At 50.8% G+C, this 22,216-nt stretch overlaps 1 long non-coding RNA gene across 2 annotated transcripts in view; it reads right to left on the bottom strand.

Moving 5' to 3' along the window:
* Positions 1–7,130: 7,130 nt before the first annotated feature.
* The window catches only part of LOC135897824 (uncharacterized), a 30,933-nt gene continuing 15,847 nt past the window's right edge, over positions 7,131–22,216 (bottom strand). Inside the window, exons 3-4 of one of the 2 annotated variants that reach the window (XR_010563161.1) lie at positions 12,931–13,061; positions 7,131–7,767 (exon numbers count right to left, since the gene is read on the bottom strand). This is a non-coding gene — a long non-coding RNA (uncharacterized lncRNA). The remainder of the gene's footprint in view (positions 7,768–12,930; positions 13,062–22,216) is intronic. The other variant, XR_010563162.1, reaches the window with a different exon arrangement.

The following is a 22,216-nucleotide window of genomic DNA, read 5'->3' as shown; positions in this document are numbered from 1 at the left end:
TGCACAAGTATCGTGGCCTGACATGGCTGAAATGAGAACGTCGTGTCACGAGTGCGGGATATTGGCCATCAAGGTTAGCGAATCTCTGCGCCACTCTAAGTAATTTATTTTTTGTTCCTCCGTGAGCGAGTGACCACTAAGGTTGGATTCTTTACGAGATGGGCGCGCGGGTCGTCGGGCCGTTTGTTGGTTTGGCGATTTTCCGAGAACTCTTGACGAGAGCGCGCTAGCCAACGGTGGCGTGCAAGAGCGCTTGCAACGGCTTATGCAAGAAACGGGTAACTGCGCCATCTCACGCGACCGGCGTCCACGGCGGCTGCTTTATAGTGGGCTCTGTACGACCACTTAACCCGAAATCGCTGGCGAACTGCCGCCGGAACATCCTCGAAAACGACAAAGAACAAATACGCCCCAGCAGCTAATGTAGTGCGCGTGGGCGGACGCACTCAGACACTAAACGTAATCACTAGACTACGGCAGTGCATGTCCCTTTGTCCCTCTTACTCGAGAGCCAAGAGCGTCGCGCCGAGACTACGGCGAGTTCAAAGACCGCAGGAATGAGTGTCAATCGCAAAGGAAAGCACGGCTGTGCGCATCGCGCCATTCGTCTTCGAACGCAGATCACTTTTCGCCCTTCCGGTGTTGCTGCCGGCGTCTACGCGTCGCGCCAGCTCGGCGCGTCAACACGGACCGGGGATGTCTCACGTGTCATTTGTCGCCGCCGCGTCTGGGTCCCGGTGGGTGTACAGAAGACAAGCCGCAACGACACTGCCGCCTGTGTATTCTGACCGTAGACCGGAAGACGGAGCAGTGATCTGCCGCAAAGATGGCGGGCTCACTTCGCAGCCCTGGATTGTTCACCAAGTCTTCGTTGGATTGACTTTCACAAAAGAAAAAAAAAAAGAAATGAGATAGGTGCAATCCACAGCGGATGTAAGGTGACCGAGAACTTCCAGCGGTCGTGATGGTGGAAGCGGTGTTAGCGATAACACAAATGCGCGGCTGCGACTGCGACGTTGGGTATGCTGTAGAGCGCGGGGATGTGTACACACGTGCTAAGTGGCTTGTGCAAGTTAAAGACGCGGTGGCTTCTGGTAATCGCCTGTAATGCGTTTCCTTTCTTTTTTCTTCTTGAAATCGCAATTATATGGACACTCCAGGCGCATTTCTGCCGTCGGCGTTCGCGCCGCCGTCGCCGTGAGGTTCCGTGTAAAGTCCAAGGGCGACAAAATCGTCGCTACGCGCCGTATACTATATGTGCGCACAGGTTGAAAGCTGTGCGGTTGAAAGGTTGAGCCGGCGAACGCGAATCTGGGGTGCGAGGTAGGAAGGCGGGCCGGAAGCGCGCCCTCTCCTGTCGCGCGCGAGGCATGGAAGTGAGGCGGCAAATTGGGGTGGGGGGGGGGGGGGGAGGAGTTGGCGCCTGCTGCTTACGGCGCGGCCGTGCGGGCGCCGTATCTTGAAAGCGATCTGCAACGTTGCCATAGTATGCGACCGTGCGGGCTTCCTCTTCAAAGCGATATGCGATGTTTGCAGAGCGCGCGTAGTGCCGGTAGCTTCGTGTGCGCTATGCTTTCAACGTTTCGTTCGCGTTGAAGCGAGAGATGCGCGAAGGTCAGTTCGATCGCTGCTGCTGCCGCAATTCCACACTCCAGCACTTTGACGAGTTTCGGCGCTCATACAGCGAGATGTGTTTATCCTTATCTGTGCGCGCGTGACGCCGTGCTTGTTAATTTAGGTGAAACACGTTGGCGGGATAGCTGGTTTGAATCCCTGATAGAAAGTGTAAGCGCGACTGAACGAGGACGTAGAAAGAAACAGACACACAGAGACTACGCTGTCTCTGTGTGTCTGCTTCTTTCAACGCCCTCGTTCAATTGGACCTACACGTTCTGTCATTGTTAATTTAGTAAGTTAGCGAATTTTTACAAGCTTATATGGCCGATAAAGCTATACTATGCTCACTTCGTATAGCTATCTACTAATTTACTACCGCAATAGGTGCTTCGCCTTCCGGGCGAAACTGTGACTTTGTCAGCGCCCGCTATAAAACGCAATGCAGTTTAGTGCAGTTTTCCAAGTGTGCAGGAAGACGTGCAAGAGACGCGCTCGTAAAGTTCACCTCCTGCTATACGCCTCCCTCACACGTTGTGTTGTTTCGCTCATCAACGCTTGCCTGATCTCTGTTGGCGTGGTGTTTGCGGGGCGTGTTTCACTGTTGTTCCTCGTATTCAGTCAAAAGTAGGGAGTTACGGCTACCAGATAATTGCTACCAGATAGAGATAATTGGCACAGCCAGCCCATTGGCTGGCTGCGCCAGTCAATGGGCTTGCCATCCGACAATGCGACAATCATTCAACGCCTAATCCTTTGTTTGGCCTGCAAAGAAGCGATGTTCTATGCATGGGTGCGAGTTCGACACCCGTGTATCACTGACGTTTTGCTGCATAGCGTTGCGGGCTAAAAGCTGGAACCGCACATCGAGTTGAATGGGGGGGCATCTGAAATTAAGTTTAATGACCGGCCGCGAAAATAAGTGTCGCGCCTATGACAATAAAAATGGCGTAACTTCTGTTTTTGACGGTTATGGCGTGACATTATTTATTGTTCAGCCGGAAATGTTCCCTCGTCAGACAGATGGTACAAAGCTCCATGAACCGCCGATGGACCACCATGTTTTGAATTTAAAGGGTACTAACACATTTTTTCAGGGGATCTATCTATCTATCTATCTATCTATCTATCTATCTATCTATCTATCTATCTATCTATCTATCTATCTATCTATCTATCTATCTATCTATCTATCTATCTATCTATCTATCTATGTATCTATCTATCATCATCATCATCATCAGTCTGTTTTATGTCTACTGCAGGACGAAGGCCTCTCCCTGCAATCTCCAATTACCCGTGTCCTGTGCCAGCCGATTACAACTAGCTCCCGCGAATTTCCACATTTCATCGCTCCACCTTGTCTTCTGCCGTCCCCGAGTGCGTTTCCCTTCTCTTGGTACCAATTCTGTAACCCTAATAATCCACCGGTTATCTAACCTACGCATCACATGACCTGCCCAGCTCCATTTTTTTCTCTTAAAGTCAATTAGAATATCGGCTATGCCTGTTTGCTTTCAGATCCAAACCGCTCCATTTCCCTTTCTTAACGTTATGTCTAGCATTTTTCGTTCACACTCTCTGCGCGGTCCTTAACTCGTTCTCAAGCTCCTTTGTCAGTCTCCAAGTCTCTGCCCCATATGTGCACTGCACTGATGGGGCACTCATCATCATCATGGGATGATGATGATGATGATGATGATGATGGTGATGGTGATGATGCACTGACTGTACACCTTCCTTTTCAATGATAATGGTAAGCTTGCAGTCAGGAGCTGACAATGTCTGCCGTATGCGATCCAATCCCTTTTTTATTCTACGAATTTCCTTCTCGTGATCAGGGTTCCCTTTGATTAATTGACCTAGGTAAACGTACTCCTTCACAGACTCTAGAGGTTGGCTAACTGGCGATTCTGAACACTTGTTTCCTTGCCCGGCTGTTGATCATTATCTTTGTCTTCTGCATATTAATGTTCAACCCCACTCTCACACTCTGCTAAGGTTATCTATCTATCTATCTATCTATCTATCTATCTATCTATCTATCTATCTATCTATCTATCTATCTATCTATCTATCTATCTATCTATCTATCTATCTATCTATCTATCTATCTATCTATCTATCTATCTATCAGAAAGAAGAGAGCACAGGGAGAAAAAAAAGTTATGTTATCTCTCCCTTTTTTGATGATACTGTAAGAATGGCTAATGGTTCTTTTGGTGATCGCTTGTCGCAATCTTGATCCACACTGTTACCCAGCAGATAATATTTATGTTTTTTTTATGTTTATCGGCACATGTGAAAGTTGCAACGCGGACACGTGTACAGGTTCTTGAATGAAATATATAAATGTTGCTTGCTTACCAAAATTAAACAGTTCGCAGTTTGCACTCGTGGTGTAGTGTTTGTTTCTTTCGTGGTTCCTCGTTTTTTGCGCAGGTTAAAGAAATTTCTAAAGCTATGAACCAACTGGCCCGCCAGCACGTTCTACTCCAGCCATTCAACCTCCAAGATAGGACGCGCGCAGCCTCGCTCAGCCGCGCCTCGCGCGACTGCGGCCGGAGACGCGCGATACCAGGCGTTACCCTGCCCCATTCCCTGCTCCCCGCCTTCCTTCCTAGCGCGCGCACATTCCCCCGCTTTCCTCCTTTACGCACGCGAGAAGACGAAAGATGTGAAATTCATGAAATCTTGAGGTGGCGTGAAAAAAAAACTGATTTCTTTGATGTTCTTTTCAGCAAAATGCAAAAGAATTGGAAAAAAGACGATTGCCCACAGAGCTATGAAAAACCGGACACATTTATTTCTCTAACTCCGAAAAAGAATATAATTGTTGAAATTATGGGGTTCTACGTGCCAAAACGACGACCTGATACGGAGGCACAAAGTAGTGGAGAACTCCAGAAATTTGGACCACCTGGGGTTCTTTAACGTGCACCTAAATCTAAGTACACGGGTGTTTTCGCTATACGGGCACATGCATGCGCACAGGAATCCGCTTCCTGGCCTAATTCGACCTGAGGCCCGTTGAAGTGCCGTTCCCTGTGCCCCAGAACTTTCTTTTCGATGCGCGCGGTTCAATATTTTCCATTCGCATGCGCTGGTTCCTGTGTGCGGCATCTTGTTTGGCGCATCGCTTCACATTGGTTCCGAAGAGTACGGTTTCCAATTACTCATCGGCCTTTCTCGTGCTGTTCATACTGACACGTGGACTTGTTTATCTTTTTCGGGCGAGCGCTTTTCACCGTCTAACAGATGTTATCGCTCAGCGCGGGACGCGCCTGCATGTATCGGAAGTTTCTGGAATGTTATCGATGATTTCACCCATTGTCTGCTGTCGCCGAGCCTTGTGTAATCTGATGGCGAAATATCTCCGATCGCGCCCCAGGTGATGGGTGCGGTCTCTGCACCCGCTGGCGCAGACAGGGCATATCGAGAGTAGGAGGGGTCGGCCCGACAGGCGTAACCTCGGGGCGCGGTGTGTGCCTCTTCGTTCACCTCCAGCGCCTCGTGCCCGGGAACCCATGTCACGCAGGGGCGCGATCGGAGATATTTTGTTCGATAAGCGTGATGTTAGGTTGCTGCAACGCCACAAAGTGGCAGTATGCAAAATTTGTGACAACGGAGCGGAGAGAGCAGCCAATCAGGAAGCGGTGACCTCCCCGGAAGTTTACTTCCATCGTTTGTCGTCTGCTTGCGGAGAGTATACTACAATACGAAATGTTTCTCGTCTTCCAAATGAATGAAATCTTTATCTAAAAAAATGTATTTTTTCTTCTCAAGCCCAAACACGTTTTCAAATAGTAGTACGTGTGACTACTGCAATTTATAACTATTAGTTTCTTTGCGTCGTCCCTAGGTGGTGTCGCGCACAGCGAGAAGAATATAGAAAAAGAAACGACGGGAAGAGTGGCGCACTTTTCAAGAGGCAGCGGCAACATTCCAGTGGCTCGCTGGCACCGATGATGGGGTCGATTTCCCTGTACAAGCAACGAATTATTTGTTTCGAAAAACAAAAACGACACCGGAATTCAATTTCTGCCATTTCTTCAAACGCGTTTCGCGCCGCCACTCGCTCTCCTCCTTCCTCTAGAAACGGCAGCGCAAGAACGGAAGCGACATTTTCTCGAATTAAACTATGGATTGGATCCAAGCGTGTCATGCCGCAGCTGCCGGTTGGATCCAATCCAATCCACCAGACGCGCCATGCGAAGCCGTATGATCGCTCCAAACTTCCCAGCTCCCGTCGGGTTCGGCACCTAGCAGATGAAATGCTTGGTAGGAGGATGATTGACAGGAACGTGTCGTGATTTTGACGTCACCAAAAACGTAACCGCGCCCCGCGGCTGGCGACGTCGGCGCGGAGTAGGCCAATCGTGCGCGCCGGTGACCGACGAACGCGCCGAACAACCATCTCCGATAGCACCCCAGATAGGCAGCGGGACAGTCACGGTATTGCTAAGCTGCGATAATCCGTTGATAAGAATTCGCGGCGCTGGCGCGTTTCGTTGTGCAGCCGGTGCAGCCATCTGCGCTTGAAACGTGGAAACAGCGTGCCGCGCAAGGTGCGCTCCTGTTGACAAAAAGCCGCGTATGACAACATTTTTTTTTCTTTGCCTGTAGCTTTTGCGCGTTCCACGCTATCTCCGTTCACTGACTGCCGTCGAGCAAACTCGGGTAAAACTCGGGTGAACGAGAAACTCGGCGCATCCTGCATGGCACCCCAGGTCACAGAAACATGCGAGGGACTCTGGAAAAATACGCTTCCGGCGTCGTCCACGGATGAACCGAACGCGTGTGTCTCATATATCGTTAAGCGTGGTGAAGGGTGCGTGATCGCAATTTGGTGCTCGCCCCCCATCGGAGAGTCGCAAGACGACTTTTACTGATGGCATGTGGGCTGAAAAAGATCGGCTTCGCACTCAACTTTTTCTTACCGCTCCTTTTTTTGCAGAGTATGCAATAAGCAGGTGGTGGGGGGAGGGCAGGGGGGTATAACGCAGTAAGCCCGCTACCCCCCCCCCCAAAAAAATAAATAAATAAAAAATAAAACGAGAACTGAATTGTTTTCTTTCGTGCTCGTTAGCTGTTCCTGTAACGTTGATAGCCCGCATTGTGGAGCGGCGCTTTTATTTTCTATTTAACAACAAATGTACTTTTGGTTAAGTCGGTCCGTTTATGTGTCTATGCATGTGTGGCAGGAAAAGGGAGAATAAGGGAGTGAAGTGGTAGGGTATTTGGGGGGGGGGGGGCTTCTATTATACTGCAAAACTTTTTTTCCAAAACAATTTTCTTTCATTTTCTTTCATTTGCCAATAGCTTTGAGTATGTGTTTGTAACAAATTCCCCACTATACTTCTCCTGAAACGCTTTACGCTTTCGAGTCTCTATACCGCACCCCCATTTTTGCAGAACACTGCGCAAGAAAGTAAGAACGCAGACAACGATTATACGATCTCGACCGGGTGAGGTGTGACTTCACCGCATGAATCAGAAAAGGACACAGCTGGTCATCGTGATGATGAAAAAAGTAGAAAGGAATGTATTCACTTCGTTGGTCCATGGTTATGACTCTTATCCGAGTCTCGAGCGGTTCTGATCTAACACGGAAGCCAGGACGGCCTTAAATAACCTCTCTTTCCTTCGTTGAAGGAGTCCGCTGGCCAAACACAAACGTCGAATCGTTCACCACCTTTATCGCTCCTCACCGGTCGTCAGCGTGCTGCTCGGGGTGCTCATGTCTTCAACGAGTTACTCGTGTACGTGGTGCACCTGTCTCCAACGGGTCACAATAGGAGGCAACCCGCCTGCCATCGATGCTTTCCCCCGGGAGTTCTCGACGAGGACCTTTCCTCGATAATTGGCCACTCCGTGACGGTCAGGAGGGCGACGTTGCTGTCTTGAAGCGAAGTGAAGGATGAGGCGTGAACATCAAGCGTGACAGCTGCGTGTTGCTGATGGGGCATCCCCCCGTCGCCAGATGTGGTAGTCGATGGCTTCTTGGGAAACTTAAGTCGATTATAATAGCCCGTCCGCCACCACAGGATGTCTCGAAGGGGTTGCAGTATGCAAGCACCTCGAAGAGACCGGTAAACCTCGTGCCTCTGCTTCGTTTCGCCGATCGTTCCAAAGCCTGCCTGGTGACACCTTCTGGAAATAAACCATGCTCAGCTCAAATCACAACAAACACAGAGCACCGAACTAAGCACGAGAACTGTCAAGTTCACGTTCTTCCCATAAAACCCAATCAGAATTGTACCTGCAGTTCTCGTTCGAGGTTGCTGAAAACTTAACAAAGGAGATGGTGGCGGTGGTGGTAGTCGTGGTTAGCCTGGCATACATAGCCGCCGGCAATTGTTGTGCCTGAGCCTCCTGTGAGTCTCACAGTGTGTGTCACCAGGGGAGGTATTCTGTAAGAGTCCGCCTAGTGGACATGTCCATTTCGTCTGCTGCTGAAATGCTGGTTGGCTGTGGCACCTCACTGCTTCGGACGTGCAGACCAGCCTAGCCAATCAGAACTTCAACAGCAGACGAAATGGACATGTCCACTAGGTGGACTCTTACAGAATACCTCCCCAGGTGTCGAAGAGCCCTGTGTCTCGAATGAAGGCAATCAGTAGTCGTTGCGCCCTCTTCCTGATTGCCGCAGGCCCTCCGGGGAAAACGACATCTTCAAAGGTCCTGTACAGAATGCCATTCTTTTGCAGGCTATTGACCATCGCTTTCTTTTCTGTGTAGAGCTGCGGGCATATCCGAATGAAATGTTCGATGTCGGCGATCTCACCACAGTAGGCACAGAACGGGGAAGCCCATCGTCCAGTCTTGGATAACCAAGTCGTGGTGTACGTGGAGTTGGTTCTGATGCGGTACAACAGCGTTGCTTTTTCCCGAGTAAGTCCATGGATCACACAGGCTGGGTGTGGAGCCTGGTAGGTCACCCTAAAGTGATTGCAGATTACATTCTTAGATTTCTTTGGCGATCTTACTTTTGGGACACATGTCAGTGCCCGGCGTGCAAGAGCGTAAGCTTTTTCATTTCTTTCAATTCCTACGTGGGATGGGATCCACAGAAATATTACGGTAAATCCCTTGCTCATTAAAACTTTGATGAATGCCAGTAATTGCCTAATAAAGTTCTCGAGGTAGGCCACAGGGTAATCATTGTAACGATGATTTTGAGTCCGTTAGCACCCCGACGTCACGTGGCAAACGAGAAAGCCAGACTTCAGCGCGTATTTCAACCAGCCTAATACCTGACGTTTTTGTGTTTCCTTTTTTCCGAGAAAGCCACGGTTGTCGATAGACTGAGAACACACTGAAAATGATCAAACGGATAAAATCCGCGTAGTGAGTTACTCGTTCGGTCAATGCTACCAATGCAAAACGTACTGGGCTCTGCTGACCGCTTCAACTCTGAATTAAACTGATCCATTAGGTGCCATTTAAAACGTAAAAACAAAACAAAAAGCACTATCTACACGCAAAAAAATATATGTTTGCTTCTCTAAACGCGTTTCCGCAAATCAAAGTTCTGCAACGGTGACCGATAAGCGCCCCTACTCTGCTCTGTAAGCATTAAATTACCCAAAATGGTTTGTTTCTACAAACCTCCAATGTCAATGCTTATCTGCGAAAATCAGGGAGACCACGAGCCACCATCGTCGCAACACAGGCTGCACGTTTTGTAACTGGCTCGTTCAACAAACAATACAAACAAATTCTGAGCGTAATGCGAAACCGTTGAAATGGAAGCTAAGTTCTCGATAACTAACAAACGAAAAAAAAAATTGCATCGCGCTCTATTTACGAACAAGGAACTTATGGCTGCGACCAATTCAACAATTATTACCTTTTAAGGCGCACTCGATGTCTGAAAGCCTTCGGGCCTCGCCGAAGGCAACAAAGGGCGCCAGGCATACGCTGCCCTCTGTAGTCGCCTGCCACTTTGTGTGCCCGCGGCTTGCTTTTTCATCCCTGAAAATGAGGCCGTAAACGCGGGAGGAATCGCAAGACTTCATTTTCCCTTACTCTCGTGGCGCATTCCACTGCAGTAACAGTCTGACAGGCCCTGTTCGTACACGCATATCTCAGCCCGGTTGAACCTTTCAGCCGCACCCATGCTCGCAGAGACGCGTTCTGATTTGTTGTTAGGCGACACCTCCGTTTTCTCACCCGCCACAACGAGCCCTTCGAAGTTTTGCGTGATGGCCTGTTCCCTTGTTTTACAGGCTGCGGTGTGCCGACTTGCTCTATTCTTCGCTGAGCCGAATACTTGGCTCGCTTGATCTTGCGCTGTTTAACCAATTTTTGCCATGCCATGCGGTCGCCTAATGCGCCTCTGAAGTTCTCGATCGTCAGGTTACCGCCCTGCGGGACTGCCCTGGCATTCTCCTCTCCTTCTGACGATTCCGGAAAGTCGCCCAAGTGCGGAGGTACGAAGGCGTTTTTCAGCTCCTCCTTGAAGCTTTTGGAACTGCTTAAGCTAGTCTCGTCTCCGGAATGAACGTCCTCCGGAATAGTACTTGTTTCTACTTTCGCGATGTAATCGCTCTCTTCTTCCACCGCGATTCCTCCTTTAACGACCTTCAGTATGTCTAAAGAGCTTTATGAATGTGGCAGCACCAAATTAGTCTATAATTCCTCTGCTAGCCCTTGCTGTGGCATTCTCACTGACCGGGATGCCTCCTCGCTAGGGCCTTTTTTACTGATTTCACTAGCTATGTGCTGTGCTTCTTGAGCGTCTATGTCACGAGGCATATTTTTGACTTCGTTGCCGTGATTTATCTCCGCCGCGATCTCTCCAGCCTTGGAACGCGTGAGAGCTTGGACGGTATGGTCGCCCAAACTAAGGCCCTTTTTCTTCAACATCATTTCTGAGTGATTTTTTTCTTCGGCATCATTTCCAAGTGATTTGAAAATAGGTAGAGATAGTGTTTCGACAAATTTAGCGATACTGCTGCTTCAGTCAGCAATAGTCCAAACGGCCCTTCAATCTTCACGCTGGCTATGGGCAAGCAAACACTATTCTTATCGACTAGCTGTCGGATCCAAGCATATTCCCCGGTGAAATCCTCAGGTTTCACAAACGCAGGGTGGACAATGCCCATTGTCGCAGCTGAGTCCCAAAGTGCTTTGCAGGGTATTTCATTCCCTACTAGGTCGCGAAGGTAGGGATTTAAGAGGGCCAAGTTGTCATCGCCTCCTTTCACGAAAGGAAAAACAATTCTATTGTTCCGACAGCCGATCGCAAGGTGCCCGGGCTCCTGGCAACGGAAACAGACGTACGGTTTTCTAGCCTCAAACGCTTCTGATCTTTTTCTTTCCTCTTTTACTGCGGTGTTATCCTCTCCTGAATTATCTGGCTGCACGTCTTTTGTCCCTCCTCCAGCCTTTTCGTGGTGAATGGGGCGCCTGTTTTTCTCTTTGCTGAATTTAGTGAATGGCTTGACCCGCGTTTTCTTGGATTCGCGACGTGCAGCGAATTCATATGCTAGCACTGCAGTACGTTCCAAGTCGTTTTCGCCCGACCTGTCTTGAATCCACAGGCACATCTCTTCGCTCAAAGACCCATAGAACTGCCCCACGTATATAAACTCAACAACCTTGTCGTGACAACCGAACGCATCTTCCCCTTTTAGCCACTCAATTAAATTAGCTTTCAGCTTATAAGTGAAGTCTTGAAAAGACTGGCCCGTCGTTCTAGCTGTCTCCTGAAAACGACGACGAAAAGCCTCCGCTGAGAGTCGATATTCCCTTAGCAACGCAGCTTTTACTTTCTAATAGTCATCTGCGTCGTCTCTCGTTAGCATTGCAATTATTTCGGTTGCTTCGCAAGGAAGAACGGTCAGAATCTGTTGCGGCCAGCTCTCTAGTGCCAACCTGTTTTTCTAGCAGGTTCGTTCAAAAGTAACGAGAAACAATCCCATGTCATTGTTTACCTTGTACGTCGGCATGACATTCCTTATTTTTGTTCCTGCTTCACCTGAACGTATTTCATTTATTGAGATGTTATTTGCTTATTGCATGGTCAGATCCCACTGCACGTTGAAAGAGTTGTCGGACGATTTCGCCGCTGCCACCAGTTGAAGGGGTTGTAGGTCGTAGGGAGGAACTTGGGAGGAACTAGGCGTACAGGGTTTATTTACAGTAATTACATTTTAACAAGGGATACACTTAAACAGTCTAGCGTGACTCCCAAATGGAGCACGCAAGACGAAGCATACAGCATACGAGCACGAAGCTCCAAACACACTGCCTCTCGAGCACGAGCACACTGACGAGCACAGAGCACGACGACGAGCACACACAAGCAGCCGACAAATAGCCGCTTATAAACACTCCGTTCTCCCTAGATCCCTAGGTGAGAGAACCGTTCGGCGTCATTGTCAACGCAGTCGACCCGCCGGTTGTCCATTATCTTGAGTGTTGAAAGGCGCGTCGGTTCCCCGAGCTGACCCCCGCAGCGCGGCCGCCGGTTGCCCATTGTCTTGCGCCTCTATATTCCAGAGCTGCCTTACTCCTGTAGTCGCCACGAGTGTCAGCAGACTGTGACGAATCCTGGGGCCCCCATACCGCAAAGCACCCTTTTGTTAGAGAAGCTCTTCTTGCTGCCGAGAGAGGCCATGAAGACCCGGCAAATCGACCAACAATACGTTGGGCGCCAAACGTGGCCCACCCTGCTGCCGTCACCGATTCTCCGAACGAGGCGCATGGTCGGTTAGCTCTGTCGTCTTCGCTGGTTCTCCGAAGGGCGCCAGCACCGCAGGTCGATCGAAGCACGTGCAGCGGGCTGAAATAGCTTTGCAGCGCAGTACCCCTGCAGGCCGATCCTAACAACGTCTAGTTCTTTTAGCTTTAGTTCGTGAGTTCTCTGTTCCTCTCGTTCTGTTCCTTCTGCTGCTCTCGTTCTTTTCTTTCTGCAGCTTCTCTTTGATCAGCTTTTTGCCTTTCCTCTGCAGCTCTTTGGCTTTCTTTTGCAGCGTTTTATCCACCTTTCTCAGCTCACTTCTCTATCTCTTCCCTTGCTTATGAAATTTCGTCCTCAAGAGCGCCGCACTTCTCTATCGCCTCAATAAGCTGCGGCTTTCTCTGACTTTTCCCGACCTCTATTCCCAGCTCTTCACGTAGCAATAACAACTCTGGCTTTTTCCGCTTGCTTAAATCCATTGGTCAATCCCGAACAAGGACTTTCTTACTTTGCTGAGTCTTGAGGAAGCATTTAACAGGAGCCGACACGCACAGAAACTAATTTGAAGTTTTAGAAAACACACGAGCTAAAACTTGACAAATTCTCAAAGAAAGTCAAGCGCTCACCATTCTGCTGAAGCCAGTACGAAGGGGGGGGGGGAGAGTATCCCATTGCTGCCAACCAGTTAATACGATCTCGACCGGGTGAGGTGTGGCTTCACCGGAAGCATCAGGAAACGTCGACGCAGCAGGGCATCCTGATGGGGAAAAAAGTAGGAAAGAATGTATTCACGTCATTGGTCCATGGTTGCGACTCTTATCCGAGCCTCGAGTGGTTCTGCTCGAGCGCGGGGGCCCGGATGGCCTAAATAACATCTCTTTTCTTCGTTGAGGGAATCCACTGGCCAAGCACAAACGCCGAATTGTTCACCATCTCTATCGCCCCTCACTGGTCGTCAGCGTGCTGCTCGGGGTGCTCATCTCTTCAACGAGCTACTCGTGTACGTGGTTCACCTGTCTCCAAATGCGGGTTGGGCCTCTCCCCGTCGCCAGATGTGGCACGATGGCTTCTTGGAAAACTTAGGTCGATCATAACGACACAATCGCTGCATGCATTTGCAACGCTCTGTGGAATAACTACTACAGTCTCAGTGACTGCATGTATAGCGATCGTTTCTATGTTGTCGCTTCCTTATGTGCTGTTCTTAGCGCGTTTTTGTGTTTCACGTTGCTATTGAGTCAGTATTCCGTACCGTCCGTTGCTTGTGGGCTCCATTAGTAAAAGAATCTAATTGTTCTTAAGGAACCTAAATGTATTTATTTTTGTCTGAGAGCTGACGATTAATCCATCGCCGGTACACGAAAATAGTGAAAGAAAAATAATCAACCAAAGGTTTTTTTTTTCTCAGCCAGTTTTTTTCAACCCTGCGCCCCTTGTAATTGTTGTTCCTCTTGTGCGCCTTCGCTTCAAGCATCGATCGCGTGCCAAATGACTTCTTCATTTTAGTTGCTCCTTTATGTCCTACTTCTTAACGAAAAAGCGTTTTATGGCTGCTTCCACCTAACACCTTCCCGCACAACTTCGTTATGAACGTTTCGTCACCGCCGGGCAAACCATCTCAACGACGATGCTTTCTCTTTTTTTTTTCTCTTCTACTTAATAAATTCGAATTATTGCGAAGTAACTCGAAGTGCCATGAAGACCATTCATGATGTGTTCACATATATCGATTCTGAAGATATATATCTGAACATATATCTGAACATATACCCTAACATATATCGATTATGAAGCTGCTGGTTCAGATCCTGCACGTGGATTTTTTTTTTCGGGGTGGGGGCGGGAACAATTTGCTTGTGAATCTTTGTCCCTAACTCTAGCTTTGGGTCTAGTCAATTCTGTTATAAGTAAACACCGGCGTTAGCCCCCCCCCCCCTCCCTCCCTTCAATATTTAGCCCCCTGCCCGCGCAAATCTAAACACATGTCCGCAGTGACTAATCCAACGAAGAAACTTCCCTTTCCTCGCAACTGTGTAAGCCAAAGCGTCTGACTTTTGTGCAAATGGACTCGGACCAAAACACAGCATAATCTGTCTCTGCATACCATCGAGAACAAAGTCGGGCTACTGAACGTGAAACGTGCCGGACTCCTCAATGGGTGGCTTGGCTCGACGTGACTGCAGTTGCCGAGATGCAGCCGCTTGGTCACGAGCCGAAGAACAGGAAAGCTTAACACGTTCCCTAGACGAGGGCTTTGGAAAAGAAACCCATCGCATGGTTGATTAAATCAAGGTGTTCGCAGCGCTCTGCACCCCGTGCCAGGGTTATACTTTGTACCTGAAGCGGAGCTTTTAAATTCTTTAGGAAGAAGAAGGCGGGGGGGGGGGGTCTTATTTGTTTCTTTTTTTTCTTCTTGATGCCTCTCGTGCTACGTGTAGCGATTTCGTTTTCTCGGCAAATTGACTAGGTAAACGAATTAGGACGGAGGACGTTTAATCAACCGTTTCAGAGAAAAGAAGGGCGGAAGGGGGCTCTGCGTTCGTTCACGCTTGTAACAGCTAAGCGCGAAAAGGCTACACGCTATAAGTTCCGTGCGTAGGGCTCACTCTGCTAAATCGCTTTAGTTGGGAGAATAATTAATGGCTTCAGCTATTTATTTGCGCAAATTGAAAGAGAGAGTGCGCATAAATAGGTTTACGCCACTCTTTGCTTGTATGTCATCTGTATGCAATAGACGCCTAATTCATGTAAGTGCATTTGTCGGGGAACCTCTTTTTTTTTTTTTTAAGACTGATAAGCACCAACCAGACCCGACGGTCTCACGCGAGCCTCCTTGTTTCGGGCTCACCTATATAATATCAGTACACGTGACAGTGAGTGAGTGAGTGAGTGAATAAACTTTATTGTAGGTCCGGCGAGGACGCGAACTCGTCGCGCACCCGGCTAGTCCCACGTCGGGACCGGCAGGTCTAGCCCACCGGCCCGGTCGCGGGCACGCCGGACAGCCAGGATTTGCTTTTCTAGAGCGGGGCTACGCAGAAGCGAGTCCCACTCCTCCTTGATGAACTTGGGGTATGTCGACCCGCACTCCCAGAGCATGTGGGGTAGAGTGGAGGTCTGGCCGCAGGACGGGCAGGCGTCGTCGCGATACACGTCGGGGTAAGCCTCGTGGAGAGCGGACAGACACGGATATGTGCTGGTCTGTAGGAGCCTAAGCGAAACGGCTTGCGCCCTATTCAACTTGGGGTGAGGGGGTGGAAAGACCCTTCTGGACATGTAGAAATATTTAATAATCTCGTTGTGAGTAGCAGGAGCGTCCCTGTGACCGTAGATAGGAGGGGAGTCAGTGCCCCTTATAGAGGAAGCGCGGTCGGTGAAGTCACGCGCAGCCTCGTGGGCAGACTCATTGAGGTTCGGGGGAGCACCCTCGACCGATCCTACGTGTGCGGGAAACCAGTGAATTGAATGGTTTGCGAGAGCATGTGGACTCGAGCCGCTAAGAAGACGAAGAGCTTCCTTGGCGATGCAACCCTTTTGAAAAGCCCTAACTGCCGTTTTGGAGTCACTATATATTTCGGACCCACGACCGTCTAGCAGGGCGAGGGCGATGGCGACTTGCTCGGCGATTCCGGGGTCTGAACTGCGAATCGAGGCGCTATTGGTAATGTTTCCGCTCGAGTCGACCACAACGACGGCAAAGGTCTTCCCGTCACTGTACTCCGCAGCGTCGACGAAGCTTGCGCTAATGTCGTGTCGCTTGATCTGTTTGAGGATGGCGGCTGCTCTGGCCTTGCGTCGGCCCTCGTTGTGGACGGGATGGACGTTTCGGGGCACAGGGGCCACTACGAACTTGTCTCGAATGCACCTAGGGATCGGGGTACTGACCATCGAGAATTCCGCAGGGTGGTAACCCAGCTCTTCGAGGATTCGTTTACCTGCCGCTGTGGTGGCCAGGCGACTGAGTTGCGTGCGTTCTTGGGCTTCGGCAATCTCCTCGGCGGTGTTATGTACCCCCAGCTTCAAAAGATCCTCGGTAGGGTAGCCCGAGAGCCCTCTTGACTATTTTGCGGATAAGAACGTTGAGCTTGTCTCGCTCCGCTCTGAGCCAGTTGTGCATGGAAATCGTGTACGTGAGGTGGCAGAGTACGAAGGCATTGATCAGCCTGAGAAGATTGCTTTCCTTCATGCCTCGATGCCGGTTTGCGATTCTGCGAACTAGGCGGAAAGCGTTCTCCGTCTTTGCGATAATCCTGCGCAGAGCTGTTCCGTTTCCGCCGTTTAATTCGACAAACATGCCCAGGACCCGAATAACGTCGACCCTGGGTATCACCCCCCCGTCACAAGTGCGAAGTCTGATGCTGCTTTCAGAGACTGGTTTCCAATCTTTGGGTCTGCCTCGCTTCTCTTTTCTGTAAAGTAGCAGCTCCGACTTGGCGGGGGAGCATCGAAGTCCGGTGGGGCGGAGATACTCCTCGATCACGTCAATCGCCTCCTGCATGGCTTCTTCGACTCTGCCCTCGCAGCCGCGGGAGCACCATATGGTGATGTCATCGGCGTAAATGGTGTGCTTGACGTCCTCGACGCGGGCCAACTTCTCCGAAAGACCAATCATACAGATGTTAAACAATGTTGGGGAGATGACGGCGCCCTGAGGAGTGCCCCGCCCTCCGAGGGGCACATCTTCAGAGCGGAAGTCTCCAATGCGAAGCTTGGCCTTCCTGTCAGTTAGAAAAGAGCTGACGTAGTTGTGGAATCTGGAACCGAGACCCAGGTCTGAAATGGTCTTGACGATGAAGGTGTGGAGCACGTTGTCGAAAGCCTTCTCGAGATCCAGACCGAGCAGAGCCTTGACGTCTCTGGAACGGCCATCCACAATCTGATGCTTGATTAGTTTCATGGCATCCTGCGTTGAGAGTCCGGCACGGAAGCCGATCATGTTGTAGGTGTAAACCTCGTTGTCTTCGAGGTACCCGTTAAGCCTGTTGAGGACGACGCGCTCCATGACCTTGCCGACGCAGGAGGTCAGAGAAATCGGCCTCAAGTTGTCGATGTTCGGGGCCTTGCCGGGCTTGGGAATGAGCACCGTGCAGGCCGTCTTCCATTCTGCAGGTACAATGCCGCTCTTCCAGGACTCGTTTATCTTGTCGGTCAGAAAGACAATCGACGTGTCGTCGAGGTTCCTCAACATTCTGTTGGTGACTCCGTCCGGACCCGGCGCAGACTTGCGGTTGAGCGCAAAGATGGCCTGTCTGACCTCGGCAATGGAGAAGTCTTCATCCAGCTCGGGTCGTGGAGGGCCTCGGTAGTCCGGGAGTTGGGTCGACGCATCTCTGTCGCGATGGACAGGCAGGTACTTCTGTACGAGTTTTGCGACGAGTTCATCGACCGTGTTAGACCTGGTGGCTTCGTGAAGGGCCCGGGCCAAAGTATGCCTTTGATTTGACTTCGAGCCACTTTCATCCAGAAGGTGCTTCAGCATACCCCAGGATTTGCCGTTGCGCATCTGTCCATCGATGGATTCGCAGAGCTCGTCCCACTGCTGCTGGCATAGCGCCTTGCAGTGGTCTTCGATGACCTTGTTGAGCTCCGAAATCTTCTTTCGGAGTCTGCGATTGAGCCTTTGACCCTTCCATCGGCGGAGCATGGCGGTTTTGGCCTCGATCAGGTGGGCTAGTCTGCTGTCCATCCGCTCGACGTTGAGATCTGTTTCCACTTTCTTGGTGGCCGCGGAAGCGTCGGTCCGGATGCCTTCACACCATTCTTCGAGAGTGGCAGGTGCCCTGGCTCTCCCGGGTTCATCACGAATCCTGCGAAAATGGTCCCAATCTATGAACGTGAATTCCCTAACCCTACTCCGAGACACCTTGAAGTTGGTCTCGAGAATGTAGTGGTCGCTGCCAAACTCCATGGCGGTGTTCTCCCAACCCACGTCCTCGACGTTCCTCACGAAGGCGAGGTCGGGTGTCGAGTCCCGGGTGATGGAGTTGCCAATGCGCGTAGGGAAATCCTTGTCAGTGACCAGAGTGAGGTCCATCTCGTTCGCGTCTTGCCACAGGTTTCGCCCCTTGGTAGTGTCGTAGACGTAACCCCAGATGCCATATGGTGCGTTGAAGTCGCCGACGACGACGAAGGGTCGAGGGCCGGCCAAGTCGGTCGCCTTCTTGAGAATGGTCTTGAACTGCTGGCGCGAGTCTCTGGGGTTGCTATATACATTGAGGACGAACACGCTGTTTCTGCGCTGATTCCGCTGCGGAACGTCGAGCAGGATCTCAACCATGACATATTCGATTCTACCACTCGCCAGCTTGAGGTCGTGGGTGATATGAGTTAGCCGTTTATCGATCAAGGTGCAAATCCCTCGCCCCCCGGGCCGGCCCGACACGGCCCTGTATCCCTGGAGCGAGGCTGCGGAGATTAATGTTTCTTGGAGAGCAATGACCTGAGGTTTCGCAGAGAAAGACCTGAAAAACTGCTGCAGAGGGGCTTTTTTGTTAGAATACCCTCTGCAGTTCCATTGCCAAATGCGAAAACTCTCTTTGGATCTATCCATTATGGCTCACCTGACGGACTACCACCTGACGGGGCAGTAAGGCCTGCGCAAAGAATGGGTCCTCCTGTCGCCGCGCTGGGATAATGAAGTGTAGCTTCCTTTAGTATGGCGGGAACGGTTAGCGGTTGTGCGACGGAGGCGGATGAAGCCATTCGCGCCTCAGTGGCGTCGATGCGATCTGCGAGAGCTCCGAGGCCCCTGTTGGGGTCCCCGAGCGCAACCTGAATTTGGCGAACGTTATCACTGAGGCAAGCGACGCTAGCGGTGACCTGTTTGAGGCCATCTGCCAGCCCAATGAGACTTTGCTTAATCTCGCTGACTTCTGCAGACAACGCTCCCGATTCACATGTTTGTTTGAGTACTGCCCTGCGTTTGGAGGACGTCGCAGTACCGTCTACCGGAGCTGGGATTGGAGTCTCGATGGCCGTGACTGACGCTCCGTTACCCGACACATTCGAAACGAGTTTCCTAATCTCTGCCATTTCGCTAACTAGTGTCTTGATCGTGTTCTTGAGGTCGTCGTTTTCTTTGCGTAAGCGAATGACTTCCGCGTCTCTAGCTTGCTCTGTGGGCGGGTTGCTACGAGATGTCGGAGCAGGCTGGGTATTGGCGCCGGGCTTGGGTCGTACCAGATCAGCCCAAAGAAGGGTCGGCTGCTTTCCGCAACGTGTGGAGGCGGACTGAGGCCCGGATGCTGGCTGGGTTATGGAACCAGGGAGGCCCCTGGAACAGGATCTGGACCTGGATCTGGATCGCAACAGAGACCTTGACCTCGACCTGGCCCTGGAGACGGAGCGGCTCCTGGTGCGACCGCTGGAGCGGCCGCGAGACCTGGATCTCCCCCTGGACCGGGAGCGGCTGCGTCCGTATTGGCGTTCAGGCGTTGCTTGCCGGCCTTGATTCGTATTCTCCATGGGCGACAAATGTTCGGCGTTGAGGGCGCGGGAGCGTTGCCCCCGTCTGCGCCTGACGAGATATGGCGTCTGAAATCGTCGCTTGCACTCCTTGGCGGCGGTAAGGTGGTCGCCTCCGCACAGCTTGCATTTGGGATCGCACCTATGCTGAGCGTTGGGGTTCGCTTCTCCGCATCCTCTGCAGATGGCGTCGTTGGGCGAAGGGCAGACGTCGGAGCGGTGCCCGAGCCTCCCGCAGCTGTAACACACGTCCATTTGCTTGCGAAATAAAGTGCACCTGACGATAGTGCCGCCGTAGGAGACAAAATTTGGCACCCGGTACCCCTCGAACAGGACCACCACGGTGCCGGTGTTCTTGATTCTTTTGGCGCCCAGCGCCGTGGGATTTCTCGCGTTGACGAGTTTTTTGTCGATCTCCGCGGGCCCGTCGGTAAGGGAGACGCCTCGGATGACGCCCTTGCACGTGTAGTGGGGGGCGGCCTCGTAAGCGCTCACCTCGAAACGTTGGCCGGCAACGGAGATGCACTCGATGCCGACGTAGCGTGCAGCGTTGTCCCTGTTTGGTGTGCTGATCACCATTATGTTTTGTTGAAAGTTGGGACACATCGTGTCGGTGTCCCGCGACGCCGAATCGAGCCCGGCAGCCTGCCATATGGCGTCGGCGACTGCGGTAGGTCCACACTTGCTGATACACAGGCCTCCCCTGGGCCGCACGACGATCTTTGCCTCTTCCTTGGGCATCGGAGGCATCCTGGCCCCTCGAATGATCTTGCTTTTAATGCCCGCGCAGTCGGCGCTACGCCGAGCGTTGAAACCGGTGTTATGCTGAACGTCGGCCGCCCTGGCATTGGCCGCGTTTCTCATTGAAGAACGTCTGGCGGCAACAAGCTGCCAACCGGAGTCTTTAGTGAAGTCCTCAGGGGATAAAAACTCCCCTTCCACCTCACACTCCATTACAAAGTCCGTGGAAAAGCCTACGACGAGAAGAGGTGGGCGAGCGATGCCTCGCCTCGCGAACCCTAACACGTGACAGTCTATGCGCATTGCATTAAAATTAAAGAAATACAAAAAGTTCATTATATATTTATAACAGTATTTAGTATCACACCTCGATGTTACCCTGCAGGCGTGTTTTTCTTACCTTTTGACACACCTTTTCATGCATGTCTTTCGTATTTCCGTTTACCTTGTGCAACTTAGGTGGGCACGTATTAACATTCTAGCGAAGGAATCTTTTATCTTTACTTTTTTACCCATCTGTGACAATGTTTATCGTGTTTACTAGCTGTAGTTTAAAGCTATGCATAATTGTCACACACGCTCACACACAAATAGCCTTCAACAATGTAGGCCAATCTGAGTAACTGGTACATCAAAAATTAATTTAGAAAGTCGCAATTTCTCCCGAAAGGCGAAGCATCGATTGCCACAGCAAATTGGTGGATAGCTGTACGAAGCAAGGATAGTAGTTTTATCGGCGGTATAAACTTGTAAACATACGCGTACTAATTAAATTAATAAACATAGTGTCACGCACGCACAAGCAAACGTGAACACATCTCACTCGATGACCGCGGAAACTCGCTGTCAAAACGCTGCAGCGAGGAAACGCGGCAGCAGCAGCAGCGATCCAATTGACCTTCGTGCTGCCGCTCGCACCAACACGAACTACGCCTTGAAAGCACAGCGCAGCGCCGACTCCGTACCCGTCGCAGATGGCTTTCAAGGTACAGCGGCCAGGCCGGGCGGCTGCGTGTTGCCGAAACACGCGTCCAGCTTTCACCGCTGCCGTCGTACAAGTTCCTATAGCTGTCCTCCAACGTGGAGACGGAAAAACGCGACGTAAAAAAAGAAAGAAAAGAAAAAGAAAAAGAAATTACGGTGCACTGGCCTAAAAAAAGAAAAAAAAGAAAGACACGCAGAGAAGTTGTCCGTTCGAATAGTAATTGATAATTACGCTTCAAAGCAAACAATTCGGGACTCCGACGCAGGTTGCGTTGCTGCAGCTTTGCAGACTGCGTGACAGTGCCTACAGAAACAGTTCTGTATCGTATGTATGTGTGTGTGGGAGGGGTGGGGGGGGGGCTTAATTATTTTTCTCTCTCTCACCTACATCACATCCCTTGGCCCCTCCCCCGGTGCAGGGTAGCCAACCGGAGATAATCTCTGGTTAACCTCCCAGTCTTTCCTTTGCCTTTCTCCCTCTCTCCCTCTGATACCGAGCAAGCCTCCGCACGCCGTCGCCACCCTTAACAGCTTCGCTGTATTAAGAAGATGAATGAAAGGCACTCTTGTAATTTTCTTCCGACGAGTAAGCATTCCGTATATATCCAACACAGCGCAGCTAAAACTCTTCAACATGTATCTCATGTATGCAGCAGTTTACTATTATCCTACATAAATATATTGTCCAGTATAGATGGGAGCGGCCAGCATATTTGGAAATTC

Source organism: Dermacentor albipictus, chromosome 1 (genome assembly GCF_038994185.2).
Source record: "Dermacentor albipictus isolate Rhodes 1998 colony chromosome 1, USDA_Dalb.pri_finalv2, whole genome shotgun sequence".
NCBI classification, from domain to species: Eukaryota; Metazoa; Arthropoda; class Arachnida; order Ixodida; family Ixodidae; genus Dermacentor; species Dermacentor albipictus.
This window is presented reverse-complemented; position numbering and strand designations above follow the sequence as displayed.